Here is a 9,000-nt window from a genome sequence, read left to right as displayed (position 1 = left end):
GCCAGGTATTGCACCTTTGGAAGGCTCTCTTACTTGTGTATGCCAAGATCAATTAGGAAGGCTAATGAATTCCGAAGTACTTCTGAGTACAGAAAACTTACGGTATATCTGTTCAGGTAATGTATATTTGGTAACTGTAAGAAAAAGGAACGTAAATCTTGTGGAAAACAGTACAGTTTCAATACCACTGATTACCATTCTAAGACATGAATTTCCAACATGTGTTGCTAGTAGCATTTCACTGTGTGAAGAACCCTTAAGGAAATCCAGTTCATAGCTGTGCACTTGCAATGTACGCTAAGAAATCCTAACATACAAACATAGCAAAATGAACAGAACAACAGAGAGGTTACATGGTCTTCCACTTTTATGTTCCTCCTCTAGTGACATGGTGTTCCTAAGTGTTCTTCATGTGTGTATTTCATACTGCTACCTATAATATGTACAGTTGTGGGAAAGGTATTAATATCATTGTATTACCAATGACAAAATAAGCTCAGATAACAAAAGTATTGAAAGATGTATTTCTAGTTCATGTTTGTATTTGAATCTTTAACTAAAAGAGTGGTGAAAGTGTTATTATTGAACACCTACTTCTGTTTCATAATATAGCTTTTGATAAAGAATTAGGTCATCAGATTTATTTGAAGTCTGGATTTATGCATTGCATTTTTACTTTATTGTTGAATGAATCAACTATCTCTTATGTAATAACCCTTTGAAATTTCTGAAAGATAGAAATGGAAGCTTACTAGATACTTTCTATTCTAATGGTATTAGAAATCAAAGGATACTTAAAAGAAATTTTAATAACACAGTAATTAAGAATATTTAGCATTAGTGACAGTCAAACCTCATAAGTATTGTTCTTTGTGCTTTGATTACAATGCAGCACCTGACTGGGTGTCTCATGAGATGTGACTTGCTTTCCGTGGCATTTCCAGCCTTTCTGAATTTTGAAGAAGACAGACATACTTCATGTTCTTTAAACAATTCTCTTATTAACTGTTTCATAGCTCTAATCAGGATTGTTATTGTGACCATTCTAATTCTCACCAGAATATAGGAATTCAAAGACAGACAAAAATTGTTATGCCTATAACAGGCAATAGATTTATCTTCAACTCAGCCACATCCTCATATGAAAATGCTGCAGAGCCATCTTATGCGCCTTCTGCACACTGTTCTTCAACTGGACAGCAAGGGAGAACAGACTTAACCATAAAAATTTCACAAAGAGTTTCAGCTCTGAAAAGGCACCTTACTACAACCTAAACCCCCACACAAAGAGCATTATTGTATTAAGAATAATACAAATTTAGCCAAAGACAGCAGAGTTATTCTGAGTCTTGCTAACATTCCACTCTCTCTGCAGCTGGAACCAAGCATACTGCTTAACACAGCAGTGTCTTCTACTTTACTAATGGCAAAAAGTAGAAAACTCCATGCATTCACACAGTGGCCAGTGTGGGCAGAAAAGGCTCACTGCTCTTTTATTTTGCATGTAACCATGACTGTTCCTTCACAATATATGCCTGCAGTACCCTAGCTGTAGTCTAAGACTCATTCCTCTGTCAATGTTCAGCTGCTCTTGCTTCTTCCTTTTCTTGAAGTTAATGATCTAAATGAGACAGCATGTCATAACAGTGCAACCTTACCTGTCACCTACTTCCTAGAAGGATGTGGTTACAGAAAAAACTTTGCTTTTTTTATTTCTTATTCAGACTTGAAGCCAAATTATGTTCAACCCACCACTTATGAGCTATTTTTAAGTCCCAGAGACAAGTTAAGGCCAAGCACTCCTTGAGCCTCCAGTCCTGTATTTAGTGGTTGCCAACTTTCTCTCCTTAGGGACATTTTTTTTTATTTCTCTTGAATCAAAAATGTCATGCTATCTTTTTTGAGCAGACAGGACATTGACATACATATTTCCTCACTGGATGTAAAATGTATATATCATGACATAGCCGATTGACCAATTGTGTCCTTTTTCTCACACTGCCTTTAGTTTAACTAAATATTTCCAATTGCTTGGATTTGCTTCTTTAATTCTAATTAAGACCCCTTTATAATCAAATTCTTCATAATATTACATAACATATGTTCTAACTCCAAATGCATATAAACTCTCATCCTGTTACTTTTACTGTATTTCATTAATCTTAGAATGCGAGTGCTAAAAGGTAGTGTTTCTGTCTTCCTTTACATGCATGCCTGAAGTATAAATAAAGCATCAAATATTAATCATGGTGCCTTTGGGGAAAAGTAGTGTCTGAGAAACACACTGATAGGAAGACATTTCACAAAATATAGTGATATACTGGACTCCATTCAAGTCAAGGAGGAAATTTAACACTGTATATAACTCCAGAGTTGAACTGAAAATAGTTTACTTTTCCTAAATCAGAGAACAGAGTTTGGCTAAAGATTAAAGCACAGAATGAATGGAAATACTGATGTAAATTGCAACTGCAGGTCTTAATCTTTTGACTGCATGTAAAAAGTTGGATAGGTCAAATACATCTCCTGCTGAGAAAGTTGCTGCAAAATCCCAACTGAGCAGCAATCCATCACTGTGGACTGAAGTACTCGGTAAATGAAGGTCCATGTGGAAGCAGATAGATAAGATGCCAGCAGCTATCATGCAGTAACAGGTAACTAAGTCCTTGTGCTTTGCAGTAACAGTATGACCTGTTATGAACTCTAAGGAGTTTTCTCTGTCTGCTTATCACTCTACCTGAGCCTTTGATATAATTTTTTTTTGCATCTTCCCTCATACTGTTCGTAAACAATACTAAGGCCATATGGAAATTCCATCCTAAGGCTATTCCTTCTTTACCCCTTTCTAATATCCTTCTTTCTTTAGCACTTCTGAATTGTCTAAATCATAATACAATACTGTTCTTTCATGGGGTAACATTATTGTACTGTAATGGTGTTATAACAAATTACGTAGGAATGAGATCAATGATTTTAATGAGAAAGGAAAGAAGAAAGAGTTGTTCTTTTTCGCTTTAAATTGTGAATGAGTTTAGAGATTTTTCTTTCTTTCCCCCTCCTTATCAGGAAGGATTTCTATTTAAACCAATAGGTGCTTCTTAAGACTTGTTTTTACCTATTTTTCATTAGTTTGTTTCTAAAGTAAGGCTAATTGGTTTGTTAACCTGTCATAGATTTACTGTATCACTCTTTGTCCCTGCTTTTGTATTCAGGAGGACAGCTACTTATTTCTTCAGCTGAACCTTTGGACAGTAATCAATAAATCAGAAAATTGTTAACAAAAGCCCAAGATCTTATAACGTGAAGAACACCTTTTCTACCATTTTAGAAGTGTTTGGACTTCTTAACACTTTAATTCCTAATCTTTCAGTAGTTGTTCAGTTTTAGTTTTCTACATAAATTAGGATAAGCAACTTTGTTCTTTTTCATTTAGGCAGAGCTGGTAGGTATGTGATATCTGCCCAGAGTTTGCTTTGTCAGTGATTTTGGTATCTGTACTTTGTCAGAATTGTTTAATTTACAGTTATGAAGGGAACAACCTCGATTTAATTCATGCTGCAATTTTTTTTTTCCTTTGCCAAAAGAGCTGGAAGGTAGAGTTATTACTAGATGCAATGACTCTGCTTTCATATCTTATTTCAATTAATAATTTTAGACTCAGACATCACATAGCTATTTAAAAAGGAAATTAATTTAAAGGGGGGTGGGAAGCAGCATTCGTCCAAGTATTCCTCTGTGAAACATTCATATATGGTTTGAATTCACACTCTAATTTTCTCTTGAATTTGGTCCTAAGAGGTAACTAAAATTGTCTTCAGCAGAAAGCAGAAACTAGTCCAGATGTCAGCATTCTCCAATCTCCACTGTCTGAGCTAACTGCACCTATTTTCTTTTTCCTGTTATAATCTACATTATAAAATGCTACTCTAAATGCTATTTAATTACCTTCTTTACTTTCAGGAAAGTGAGCCATTGCAGACAGCAACACGATGCAGCAGTACCCACAGTAGCTGAGGATATCAGGAGCAGCTTCTGCAGGCTCCATATGACTAATTTGTCTTGCCTGTCTCTCTGGCAGCTCTCACTGTGGTCTGTGTTGTCTCGGGGGAAAAAAAATAAAATTTGGACCTCATAAAAGGTCCTCTTCTACTAGTAAGCTTATCCAACGGAATTAGTCATGACATCACTGAAGTACCAAAACCTAAGAAAAAGAATTTATTCCAGTAAGCCCTTCTCTTTTGGCAGACCTGTAAGGCAGAAACCTATGACTTACCTAAGTGCAGAGCCTAATCCAAGTTTCAGGCATATCGAGACCCTGCAACTATTGCTTACTAGAAAATTCAACTTTCTCCCATCCTCTATATTTCAAGTTATTAATTACATTTGCCCTGTACTTCCCTCATGTTTCCTCCTTATTTCATGGACTAGATTTAAAATAGAAATTCAAATTATTACTTCATGTTTCAAAAGAGCCACAAAAAAATTTTCTCTATGCAACAGCCTACATTCTTAAATTTCTCACGCTTTAGCAAATGTGGCAGCAGCCTATACTTCCTTTTCTATTCATAGTAGTTGAGCATTTTCATTTTATTACTATTTTTTTATCATGTTACATTTCATTTTGGCTACAAAAGTGTAGTTTTAATGTTTTTTTCTAACCTCTTTCTTTTCAAAGACTGTAACTGACCTAGATCTACTAATAAGGAAAAGTGACTGTTATAAAGACTTAAAGAGCACAGCTGCCTGTCTCAAACACTGCTAAGGCCACAGAAGGATTTTGCCACGAGATGGGACAGGATGGCGCTAATTCCAGGCCTGGCAGAGGTGAGAACTGGTTAGCACATCCTGGGTAACATATCCGGACAAAAATTCCCGTTATGGCAAACTCTGTAAAGAAGCACCTGCTCATACACATATCACCAGTCAAAGAAAGATCATCCCAAATTGTGGGACAACTGTAAGCTGCCACCACCAATGACCACTGAAGCACACCACCCCCCCTCCCCACGATATTACTCTATGGATATCTGGAACTTGGACTGTAGATAAGATAAAGGTGGTTCTACTGTCTGGGTGTTACCTCAGGCCTAGGGAGAGGTTAACAAAGCTTGGGGAGAAGAATGTATCATTGATAATGTACACAAAGAATGCAGAATTTATGGGCCAAAAGGAAAGAAAACTCGGTAACTGTGCTGAAATCAGTTCCAACTGTGTAAAAAGAAATTCCAGCAGGGGGAGATCAAGGCCACCAACTCACAGCCCATCAACCCAAACAACCCACTGACTCAAAAGAAAAGAAAGACTGAGCATGTGGACTAATTAGCATTAGAGAACTGTGTAGCCAACGAACATTAATTCCTTTTGTTGCTAAAATGTATAAAGATTGAAAAGTTTTGAACAACTTAAGGACCCTCACCACCGAGAAGTCCAGGGTGAAGAAGGATCATTAGGACTACAACACGTGATGACTATCTTCTGCTTGACCTGTCTGTCTCTCTCTCCTCTTTTCCATTTCTTTCTATCTGTTTACCTCAAATTCATTCTTAAATAAAATCAGTACTGTTGACTTTGGCATACGGTCTCATTTGCACCTTAATTCAGGCAGAGGCATCTCTCAATAATTGGATCTTAACAACTGTGTGAAACTAATTGACATGTTCCTCATTTACTGATGTCTGAGATTCAAAACAAGTTTGTCTTACTGGAAACCACAAACTTGAAGGATCAATGGAAAAAAAATTGAGGGTTTTTTCTATATAAAACTCTTATTTAACTAAATTTGATTTTATTTTTTGACTTGCTGGACTTTGATTATTTACTTATTGATCCTTAGGGAAAGTTTCTCTAACTTCAGATGTGAAAGGAAGAAGCCTCCTCATTTTTCACTGGACACTCACATTGGACACTTTTTCTTTTCTTCCTGCTTCATTGATCTGATCTGGGAAATATTACTCTCAACTGACCAAAATAGGTTCTAAGAATTTATCCATTGTGTAGAGTGAACTCCCTAATCACCTATCTACTCAGTACTCTTCAACAGTTTCTTTCAAGAGTAATTTTGACATATTTCTTTTTTTGTCAGAGGTACAGAATTCTTAGAGGAATTGAATTATTGCGGTTCAGCTGCACTCTAAAGCTTCAGAAGCTGAAGGTATATTCAGTCAAGTATTTTACTCTCAGGGTTCTACATATTGCATAAAATTTTAATTCTGGAGCACAGTTTTGTACTACTTGTAAGACACAGGCTTGCTGCTCTCTCCTTTCTAGAGCTAAAGATTTTTTCTGATATCCACACACAAGGATTTTTGGCCCTTTAGATGACTTCTCATGCAGGGACAAATGCTAAGCCAACAAATAGTTTGAGTGCTCTTTAGATTAAATGCTGCATGTTCACTATACTAAATGCTGTCAGATATCAGCTATTCTGAGAAATCTTATATCTCCTTTTACAGGTGGTATTGTTGTTCTATGACACATTTTATCTGCAGGATTTTCTGCTGCTGATTGCTTTATGATCCCTTTATATCTTGATATATAGAGAAGCACTTAGAAGCATGATTTTGAACTTGTTTTATTCTATTCTTGTGGAAAATTATAGTTCAGTATTATCTGACAATATATGATATTTTAGTTTTTAGGTATGATAGTACTAATAAAAAAGCTCCAAACAAAATTTGAAGATTTATGCAAATAGTACAGTACAAAACATCTTGCTTTGGGCTGCCTTTTTCCAATGTCTTGATGAATTAAGAAGAAACTCTGAGTTATTTGACTGTTTAAAAAAAAACTCTGAGTTATTTGACTGTTTAAAAATCTTCAGTTCCAAGGTGTAAATTTTTTTCAAAGGAATTTTGTGAAGCAGAGGTCTACTTCTGGCTTTTCCTGGAGGTCATGCTTCAGGATGTATCCAAGCTCTCCTCCTCAAACTAGAACAGTATGGAAAGCTCTTTAGAAAACAAACCCAAGTATATCATCTGCACTAAGCAGATCAAGTGTTAAGGTTTCAACATTGTAAATAATGTTATAAATGTTATTTACAATGTGATTCAGTCATTTCAGTAAAAGAAATTCAAGTCTTGTAGAAAAGTTGTTTTTTTACTCTTTCCTTCTCATCAGTTAAATATAATGGCATATGCTAATGCCTGGGGTAAACAGATTCTTTCATGAAATGAATTTCTATTAGTGCATCTCACTGAAATGTAATATAAAAATATTTTCACTCATATTTAACTTTTTGCAAACAAGTGGGAATTCATATCTGTCTAAATGTATTTAGAGAAAGTTTTGATAATGTCATATACAGGTGTAATTAATTTCTTATATAGTATCCCTAGTCTGTGAAAAAAACTAGCAGTAATCAACTATTTGGAGTCATAGAATCATAGAATGGGCTGGGTTAGAAGGAACTTTAAAGATCATCTAGTTCAAACCCCCATTTCTGTGTGCAGTGACACCTTTCACTAGACCAGTTTGTTCAGAGCCCCATCCAACCTGATCTTGAACACTTCCAGGGATGGGGCATCCACAACTCCTATGGACAACCTGTTTCAGTGCCTCACCACCCTCACAATAAAGAATTTCTTCCTAATCTAATTTTCTTCCAAACTTAACCTGATTTCTCTCACTTTGAAACTATTCCCCCTTGTTCTGTCACTACACACTGTTGTTTATAGTTTCCCTTCCTCTTTCCTATAGACTCTGTTTAAGTACTGGAAAGCCACAATTAGGTCACTCTCAACTCTTCTTTTTTCCAGGCTGAACAATCACAATTCTCTCAGCCTTTCCTCATAGAAGAGGTGCTCCATCCCTCTAATGAACTTGGTGGCTCTTCAACACAGGATGTCCTTCTGCTTCTGGGGACCCCAGAAGTGGATGCAGCACTCCAGGTGGGATCTCATCAGAGTGGAGGAGCAGAATTCCCTCCCTCGTTCTACCCAGGACACAGTGGGCCTTCTGGGCTGCAAGCACACACTACTGGCTCATGTCCAGCCTCTCCAAGCACCCATCAGCACCCCCAAGTCTTTCTCAGCAGGGCTGCTCTTGATCTGCCTGTCCCCCAGCCTGTACTGATACCAGAGTCTGGGGCAACACCTTGCACTTGGTCTTGTTAAATTGTGTGAGATTCCCATGTGCCTACTTCTCAAGCTTGTCCGGGTCCCTCTGGATGGCATCCCATCCTTCAGGTGTGTCAACTGCATGACTCAGCTTGGTGTCACCTGCAAATTTGCTGATGGTGCACTTGATCCCTTGCCATTAATGACATTAATTACATAATGACATTATGGTATTAAATACATTACATGACATTAAATGATGTTATGACATTAAATACATTAAATACATTAATGACATAATCTAGGTCATTAATGAAGATATTTAATAACAGTAGTCCCAAAACAGACCCCAAGGGACTGTTACTGATGTCTATCAGAATTCTGAGCCATTGACTACTATCGTCTGGATGTGACTGTCCAACAAATTCCTTATCTGTCTAACAGTCCACCCATCAAATCCATCTCTCTCCAGTACAGAGAGAAGGATGTTGTGGGGGACCGTGTCATAGGCTTTACAAAAGTCCAGATGAATGACATCTGGAGCCCTTTCCTTGTCCATTGATGTAGTGACTCCACCATAGAAGGCCACCTAGGTTGGTCAGACAGGACTCCTCCTTGCTGAAGTCATGCTGGCTGTCCTGAATCACCTCCCTGTTCTCCATGACTCTTAGCACAGCTTCTAGGAGGATCTGTTTCATGATCTTTCCGGGCACAGAGTTGAGACTGACAGTTCCCAGGCTCCTCCTTCCGTCTCTTTTCAAAGACGCGTACCATGTTTCCCTTTTTCCAGTTACCTGGGGCTTCACCTGACTGCCACGAGTTTTCAAATATGGAGAGTGGCTGGGCAACTGCATCAGCCAATTACCTCAGGACTCTGGGATGCATCTCACTGAGTCCCTTAGACTTACATACATTCAGGTTCCTCAGGTGGTCATGAAGTTGATCT

Source organism: Pipra filicauda, unplaced genomic scaffold (genome assembly GCF_003945595.2).
Source record: "Pipra filicauda isolate LSUMZ 115617 unplaced genomic scaffold, ASM394559v2 scaffold57_size4234018_pilon, whole genome shotgun sequence".
Lineage (NCBI taxonomy): Eukaryota > Metazoa > Chordata > Aves > Passeriformes > Pipridae > Pipra > Pipra filicauda.
Note: the sequence above shows the minus strand (reverse complement) of the source record.